Genomic DNA, 8,403 nt, shown 5'->3' on the forward strand with positions numbered 1-8,403 from the left:
ATTAAAGTGATATACAGCCCTGTCTAAATCTTTCTTTTTTTCCATGCAACAACTTCAGCGATATCCTTTCTCGTGAATCAATACCTCCCTTCTTTAAAAATTTGTCTCAACCTATCATTTCTTATACTTATACCAAACCAATTGCAACTAAACTGGTCTACTAAAATCACGTGCTTCAGTATCATGACTAAAATCACAATAGTACTGCGGACTACATATTACCAATAACATTTGTCCATGAAATATATATCTGAAGACCCAAATTAAATCCAACAATTGGAAACGTCACTTCAAAATATTGATTTATTAAATATATGACATGAAAAGGCAAATAGCGCAAGAAGACGGAAATACCCATTCCAAATTGACTAAGACTGTGCGGTTGATATAAAACAGAATTATAAAATTGAATGGATAAATAAATATATATACATGTTCACATGTTACATAAATCTTTTAGACCAAATTGTTGCACTTGATTTACCTCCGTAACAAATACTTTTTTGTCACCATAGAGTAAACCTTAACACATAGATTGAAAAATCACTTTGTTTCTTACAATAATCCAAAATACTTCAAACTGACATTTTCAAGATCCTCAATTAATATCATGATTTACAACGTATTAGTTCGGTTTGGTCTAAAAGAAGATGGGTTTTTTTCAACAAGGAATCGAAAGAAATATCTGTTTCACAGAAAGCAACGGATATGTTCAAATTGTTGTGACTAAAATATCATCTAGTTTAGCCCGAATGTGGCCTTCCGAATTATACTTGTCACCATGTTTGTAATTGCACGAACAACACAACGTGTACCACATGTAGAACAGGATCTGCTTATTCTTTTGGATCACCTGAGATCACTCCTATTTATTGGCGGTGTTCGAGTTTCTTGGTTTTTTAGGTTGCTATGTTATATTTTTTGTACTGACATCTTTCCACTAAATTGCAAATATTGTAGAAATAAGCCACTGAACTTGTAGAGCAATCAACAATTTGAAAACCATACTTCGACTTTATTGCATTCGAATTCATTTAGCAGTTTATTCAACTTCTTAGCTAGAGGTAGTTTACCTATGAATCATTTAATCGACTCATTTAATCCACAAAAAAATCATTCTTATACAGTCAGGTAAAAACTATGATTTATATTAATATGAAATCCAACAAACCTAGAAAAATGTAATATTATGGACTTTGAAACGTCTATCATTCAAATGAGATTACCTAAACTTAAAATCAGGTTTATTCCACCATGTTCTGCATAAGAAAATGCCTTTACCAAGTAAGGAATATGACAGTTGTTATCCACTTGTTTGATGTGTTTTTGTTTGTTTGGCATTTGATCAGAACCTTTCTTTTTGAATTTTCCTGAGAGTTTAGTATTTTTGTTGTTTTAATTTTTACTGCAAGTTTACTATCCGATTTTATCTGTACTTATGTTGATATCGTGTTATATGACTGTTAACAGTTTTCAGAGGTCATCTTGATCGTAAGACAGATGGCATCGAGACTCCAATACACATGAAATACTGATACATTTTATCGAAGGCATGTATTCTAAAATGAGTATTTTTTTATGTTTGTAACTGGGATATATGTAGTAGGGAAATAAATTAAATATGAGAATTTGAACCAAGCGATGGACATAAATTTGACACCTTTTGCCCATTGAAACATAGAATTGAGCATGTTTATATTGTTACAAAAAAGGTATAGTCATAGTTTTGCAAAAATTAAATATAGGGAAGGGACAAAGCAAAAAAAAGAAAAGAAAACAAACAGACAGAAATATTGGATGGTAAAGGTTATTATCTAAACTAATTGGACTATACGTTTATTTCATTTCAATGCAAATATTTAATCACCTGAGTAATTAAAATTTGCTATCGACTTAGTATACACATTTATTAAACCAAATGCACGAATGTTTATGATAATACTCTATGCACTATAATTTCTCAAAAAGTTAATGTTAAACATGTTGTATTCTACTGTCTTGTACTGTATAAAAGAATAAAAAATACCTAGAGATAAATACAGTTTTTGAAAGTTTTATTTTGTTCATTAGGTAATATTCCAGGTAAAACAAAATAACTTCTAATCTGACTTATACGTACATTAACGAAATCGTTTCCATATTTTGGGGATTGACACACGAGATTAAAACTGAAAATTTAAGTAGATTTCCTCTTTTTTCTATTGAAAAAAAGAATAACAAACACAAAATACATTGAGTCAATGATGCCACTTCTCGAATAACTTGAATCATTACTTATTAATAAAGTTATCAAATATTTCTTTTTATACATCAAGAAGACAACCCAACAACAAAAATAAGCAAAATGCTTCTGGAGTATAACGCCCATAGAAAAGTTCTCGAATAGTTGACATATGACAAAGACACTATTTGAGGGTTGAAGATTATAAATCGACTTCAATGGACTTTTTAAACACAAGGCTGCTGTTACATGGTTGTACACTTTATTTCGATTAATTTTTTCTGATGGCTACTTGCGAATATTCGATATATTATCGAGCATGCAAACTTAAGCCTTTTCAACTATAAGATGATGTTTGTTTTAAATATATTTATCAAATTTGTGAGCATATGAACGTACTTGATTTTATATGTTAATGACTAACAGTACAATATTATAACTACAATTTGACATTTGTACTGTCTTGTTATATATTGAAAAATCTATCAAGTGATTATAAGAGTTCACAAACATTAGGATAAAAGGATAAAAAAGATATTAGATTGAAGAAAAACTTGAAAGTACAAAATGTCGGATACATCTTTCAAATATGGATTTGCAAAATAATTAACAATAATTTCATAAACTAATGGCATTTACGTAACTAATTGTACAGTACAGTTTCTTTAATAAATTTCTAATTTCCGATCCCCGAGTCCTCTATTACGAAAATCCTAAACGCACTACAAACATAGAATATCTGATGTTTAACAATCTATAGATAACTACTCGTAAGTCCTTCATAGTAATGTCAGGTGAAATACTTAGCATGGTCATTCTTAATTACAGTTCTTCCATGACTTCATGAAAACGTCTTACTCTAAAAATAATAAAAGACCGTTAATTACATTTAGCAATATGCTAGTATATATTTCTCTATTAAACAATTATAGATATATACTCAAATCCATATATTTTTCGCTGAAATATAATATTTATAACACTAAAACATGCTCGCTGAGATAACTGTATTAAAAAGTAAAATATAGTCGATCTCGATTTGTTTTTATGAATAAGTTACACAAGGTTTAATCCACTATTTTCTACATACGAAAATGTCTGGACCAAGTCAGGATTATTACAGTTGGCATCCATCTGTTTGATATGTATGAGCTACTGATTTTGTTATTTGATACGGACTTAACGTTTTGAATCTTCCTCGAAGTTCGGTATTTTTGTTATCTTATTTCTACAAAGTTGGGCCTGGTGTCCTGCTTACTATGATTTAGAAACATAAGCATTGTGACACAGGAAATGTGACAGAATGTTCATGATAGAGATCGTAGTCTACAGAACGTACGACACGACATTCATATATGTGCGACTAGATGTAACGGAATATCAAGGTTGGTTCTTAAATTACTCTTATTAGGAGTTTGTTTGTTTTGTTTGTTTTTTGTTTCTTTGTTTTCGACAACTAATTTGCATACCTGATCCACCGTTCAAAAGCAACAGTATTTACCGGAAGGGGCTCATGTCGTTCAGTCTCTTAACTTCGATGTTTTGTAAACTGTTGTTTGTATTATTTATTATTTTCCTTTCTCTTCTCATTGCTAATGCGTAGTCAATTACTTTTGTATAGGTTTGAATACCCTATGGTATCTTTAGGTTCTCTTTCAAACCAGTTTGAAGTCAGATATGCGATAGTTTAGAAACCAAAATAAAAAAATTCTCAGGTTAAGGCATACCATTGATGGATTTGGCTATACATGATTATACTTTAAATGCCAATATATTATATATTTCCACCAGATTATATACTAAGTTCTCTAAATGTTTCGTTGCGAACGTACATTATATACGTTTAACAAAAGTCATATATCAATGTTCTTATATGGTACAAATAATTTGTGAACTTTTTTTTGGTTGATATTAGTTGCAAAACACCAAGAAATCTTCGTTAAATGAATAACAAAAACTATCCTTAATTATGCTTTTGTGTCTTACAAGGGGCAGTGCTGTTGTTCCAATTGATAAAATTTGGTTTCTATTTTCTATTATTATTTGTCTGTTCATATTGCAATTGGTTTTATTATCATGTTTATATTTGTCATTAACTTTGAATCCCATTAAATCTGTTACGATTTTTGTACAATACCAGACCAGTGTTTATGTTTGTCATATGTAAGAAGTCATTTTGTAGAACGATGCTTTGTTTTCCTTTGCTTCCGCGCATCTATATGTTATCAATGTTTATTCTGTCAAAAAAAGCTGCCTTTATGTTAAAGAATAACCAGTTAAAAATATTATAAAAGGTTGATGTATCACGACTTTAACTGGCTGTAAAACCAGGTATAACCCACAATTTTCTTTCTACAAATTCCTTAACCAAGTCCAGATTATTGTATTGTTTTTACCTAAACCAAGTCCAGATTATTGTGTTGTTTTTCACTTGTTCCGTTGATTGATAGTTTGATTTTGTAGGTTTGAATGGACTTCCCCCTTTTTTAATGTTCTTAAGTGTCCAGTATATTGTGATACGTTTTAAACTCATACGATTTAGTCATATTTTCAATTAAAGTTTATGACAAATTTTAATATCATTCTAAATCTTCAAAAAAAGAGCAACAAAAACTTACCCACAATTCTTACAATCACTGAAAATGAAAAATGATTAACAATAACTAATATAACTTTACTGCACTGATACTAATATGCATGTGTACTGTTTTTTTGTGTCTTTTAAAAGCAAAAGATATTGCAAGATACAAATATGTATATATATAACAGTTTGATGAAAGACACCAAAGGAAGAAAACAGCAGCAGTCAAAAAAAATATTTTGTGTTTCCTGGATCTAGTATTATATGTTTATTATTCACTGATTTAGTTATATATTTTGTTTACTATCTTCATTTGGTGCTTCAATAATCTAACAAATTTTAAGATTGATGAACCAATTTGTTATTATCTAAAAGGCCAACATGCTTGATATTGTACAAAAGAAGTAAATAAAACAGTTTCGTTATAACAAATAAGTATAATTGTTTGTTTCAATATTTCAAAATAGTTCTAACAGTTTGTCAGCCTGAAATCTATTATTGACGAATAAATAACATAAGTTGTTGTTATGTCCGTTAGTGTAAAGGCCGTTTAGAGAAAGAACACGAGTGTTAGAAAAGATCCAAAACATAACATGAAATGCAAATACTTCTAATAAATATATGCCATAACATAACAATACTTACAATCTTCGACCTCTGTAAAAGATTTTAAGAGATAATAAATAATTTAACGAATTAACTCAATATTAAGAAAGAAGTCTATCAATCTTTGATCTTAATATAATAAAATAGCAGAAATTAAAACTCGACTTATGGTTTTCCATCTTTTTATTTGAATTACACTTTGAAATACATTGCAATCACATTCATGTTTTTTTTCCATCAAAATTTATTCACCTTAAACTTTTACTTAGTAAAAACTTTCTGATCTTTAACTTCTAATTGATAGTTTGATTTGTGATATATTACATAATGAAAGTATGTGAATACTATCTGATATTTCGCTGTCTATAAACCATCAACTTTAATCTAAAGCAATCTTAGTTCCTATCACAACGGAGATTTTCTCATTTTTTTCTCATTTGTATTAACAGTATTAATGGTAAAAAATATTTTGCACCATTTCAACATTTCGACATTTCATAACGCTTCAGTAATGCAGAATTATTTCAAAAGTATTTAGAAAGATTTCGTAAAAACGTTGAAGTGCGGATGAAACCAACAAGAACAACGAGTAAAAGTTAAACCCCTATAGCGATATGATGTGTTATTACTGTTGTCAGACAAACAAATATCCTACGTCACGGTTTATTGATAGAAATATACCAGTAATTCAGAATTAAAAAGTAAGACTAAGAAAGACTAAAACCGACAGAAGTATTGAAAATAAAGATTTCGTTGATTTTTCAATTTTCTACGGGAAAATCATGATAAACTCAATAATAATATCAGGACCGCAAACTCATTGAAAATACCAGACATGCTTTGTCAATGTATTACGCATGCCCAATGGAGCTCAAATAACAATTGACATGACTTATTCTAACACGAAGTTGAAAAGCAGAAACAGAAAAACGAAGAATCATTAAGTTATATGACCACAAGGCTGTACTGTTACTGTACTTATTGTAGAATTGTACACAAAAATACCTGTTTTGCGAAACAGACGCAAAAAATTACGTGGTGATTGAAATAATACCAACAACTATATGCAGAATTCATCAAGTAAAATAAGATCACATAAAAGCATTGATTAGTGACAAATAATGTTGATGGAAACATAAATCGAATCTTGGCGTTTTATTTTGTTCGGTTGTTGAACTTTGAACCTGAACATGATACAGGTTTAGATATATAGAACCTATCATTGGGAGCCGCACAGCATCAACATATTTTAGTGAAAGCGACTCATTTTCGTATTGTACCACCTTACATCAATTGATATTTGTATTTAAAACAGGGGTTAAAATCACATTATTTAAACACCATATACTCGTAATGTTAAGCTGTTACACTTATAAGGCAAAGAGAACCATTGGTTTTGCTCTGTTGGATTGTATTTTAATTTGTTTTGACGGGCCTTATTACACAGTAAGGGATCTGTTCAAGTGTTGGAGTGCTGATAAAACCAACAAGAACAAGCTTTCAAAGTTAAACCTTGATTGACATGATGTCTTGTTACTGTTGTCAGACCAACAAAACCCTTACGTCACCGTTTGTTTGATACAAATATACCAGTTATTCGGAACAAATAAGTAAAACTTAAAAAAAGCAAAACAGACATAATTATTGAAAATAAAGATTTCGTTGAGTATTCAATTTTTTACCTGGTAATTCATGATAAAACTTAGTAATAATATCAGGACTGCAAAACTCATTAAAGATACCAGACATGCTTTGTCAATGTATTACGCATGCCCAGTGGAGCTCAAATAACAGTTGACATGACTTATTTTAACATAAAGTTAAAGAGCATAAACCGGAAAAAAGATAAATCATAAAGTTATATGGCTACAAGGCTGTCCTGTGACTGTACTTTATATAGATTGTAATAAAAATACCTTTCTTGTTACACTGAGGTAATTAAACTCATCATAGATACTAGGAATAAAATTTAATATTACGCCAGACACACGTTTCGTCTACAAAAGACTCATCAGTGACGCTCGAATCAAAATGTTATAAAAGGCCAAATAAAGTACGAAGTTGAAGAGCATTGAGAACCAAAAATTCCTCCAAGTTTTGCCAAAAACAGCTAAGGTAATCTATTCCTGAGGTAGAAAAGCCTTAGTTTTTCAAAAATTCAAAGTTTTGTTAACAGTTAATTTATAATTATGGACATATCAATGATAACTCAAGTCAACACAAGTGCTGACTACTAGGCTGGTGATACCCTCGGGGAAATAAATCTCCACCAGCAGTGGCATCGACCCAGTGGTTGCAAATAAACTCATTATAGATACCAGGAATTAAATTTAACATTTACGCCAGACGCGCGTTTCGTCTACAAAAGACTCATCAGTGACACTCGAATCAAAAATGTTATAAAAGGCCAAATAAAGTACGAAGTTGAAGAGCATTGCGAACCAAACATTCCTACAAGGAACTAGTGGTGATTCAAGGAATACCAACCACTATATGCAGAATTGATAAAGTCAATTGACACCCCACCAAAGCATTGATAAGAGGAAAATAATTTTGATGTACACATGAATCAATTAATGGCTGTTTATTTTGTTCCGTTGTATGTTGAACTTTGAACCTGAGTTTGATAAAGATTAAGACATTATATAAACCTATGTTTGAGAGTCGAACGTCATCATCATAATTTAGTGAAAGCGACTAATTAATGTATAACAAACACCACCTGATGTTTGTATTTAAAGCAGTGAGTTCAAATCACATGATGGAAACACCATATACTTGTTAATTGTAGTATAAGGCTGACACACTTATACGGAAAAGATGACCCTTGGTTTTGCTCTTTTGAATTGTGTTATAATTTGTTATGACGGGCCGAATTACACAGTTAGGGATTTGCTCATTTACTTAATTAGATATCTGGTGTATAGTTGTCCAATTGTCAATCATACCACATTTTTATATCTTTATATAAAGCACTCTCGTCGTTGGTTTTTTT

The sequence above is a fragment of the Mytilus trossulus genome, chromosome 14 (genome assembly GCF_036588685.1).
Source record: "Mytilus trossulus isolate FHL-02 chromosome 14, PNRI_Mtr1.1.1.hap1, whole genome shotgun sequence".
Taxonomy (NCBI): domain Eukaryota; kingdom Metazoa; phylum Mollusca; class Bivalvia; order Mytilida; family Mytilidae; genus Mytilus; species Mytilus trossulus.